Raw genomic sequence first — 975 nt, forward strand, 5'->3', positions numbered from 1 at the left:
TGAAATTTTGAATTTTCTTCAAATCCTCAAAAATGATGAAAAACGGCGTGCTATAGTATGCCGTACGGTAGGGGCTATAGCCCATGTTCAAAAATGATGAAAAATGAGGATAACATTTTTTTCAAAAATTCAAAAAGCGATGGGCTATAACCCATGTTTTTTGAAATTTTGAATTTTCTTCAAATCCTCAAAAATGATGAAAAACGGCGTGCTATAGTATGCCGTACGGTAGGGGCTATAGCCCATGTTCAAAAATGATGAAAAATGAGAATAACATTTTTTTCAAAAATTCAAAAAACGATGGGCTATAACCCATGTTTTTTGAAATTTTGAATTTTCTTCAAATCCTCAAAAATGATGAAAAACGGCGTGCTATAGTATGCCGTACGGTAGGGGCTATAGCCCATGTTCAAAAATGATGAAAAATGAGGATAACATTTTTTTCAAAAATTCAAAAAACGATGGGCTATAACCCATGTTTTTTGAAATTTTGAATTTTCTTCAAATCCTCAAAAATGATGAAAAACGGCGTGCTATAGTATGCCGTACGGTAGGGGCTATAGCCCATGTTCAAAAATGATGAAAAATGAGGATACATTTTTTTTCAAAAATTCAAAAAACGATGGGCTATAACCCATGTTTTTTGAAATTTTGAATTTTCTTCAAATCCTCAAAAATGATGAAAAACGGCGTGCTATAGTATGCCGTACGGTAGGGGCTATAGCCCATGTTCAAAAATGATGAAAAATGAGGATAACATTTTTTTCAAAAATTCAAAAAACGATGGGCTATAACCCATGTTTTTTGAAATTTTTAATTTTCTTCAAATCCTCAAAAATGATGAAAAACGGCGTGCTATAGTATGCCGTACGGTAGGGGCTATAGCCCATGTTCAAAAATGATGAAAAATGAGGATAACATTTTTTTCAAAAATTCAAAAACAATGGGCTATAACCCATGTTTTTTGAAATTTTG

Source organism: Protomyctophum bolini (genome assembly GCF_963924005.1).
Source record: "Protomyctophum bolini genome assembly, contig: SCAFFOLD_440, whole genome shotgun sequence".
Classification (NCBI taxonomy): Eukaryota; Metazoa; Chordata; class Actinopteri; order Myctophiformes; family Myctophidae; genus Protomyctophum; species Protomyctophum bolini.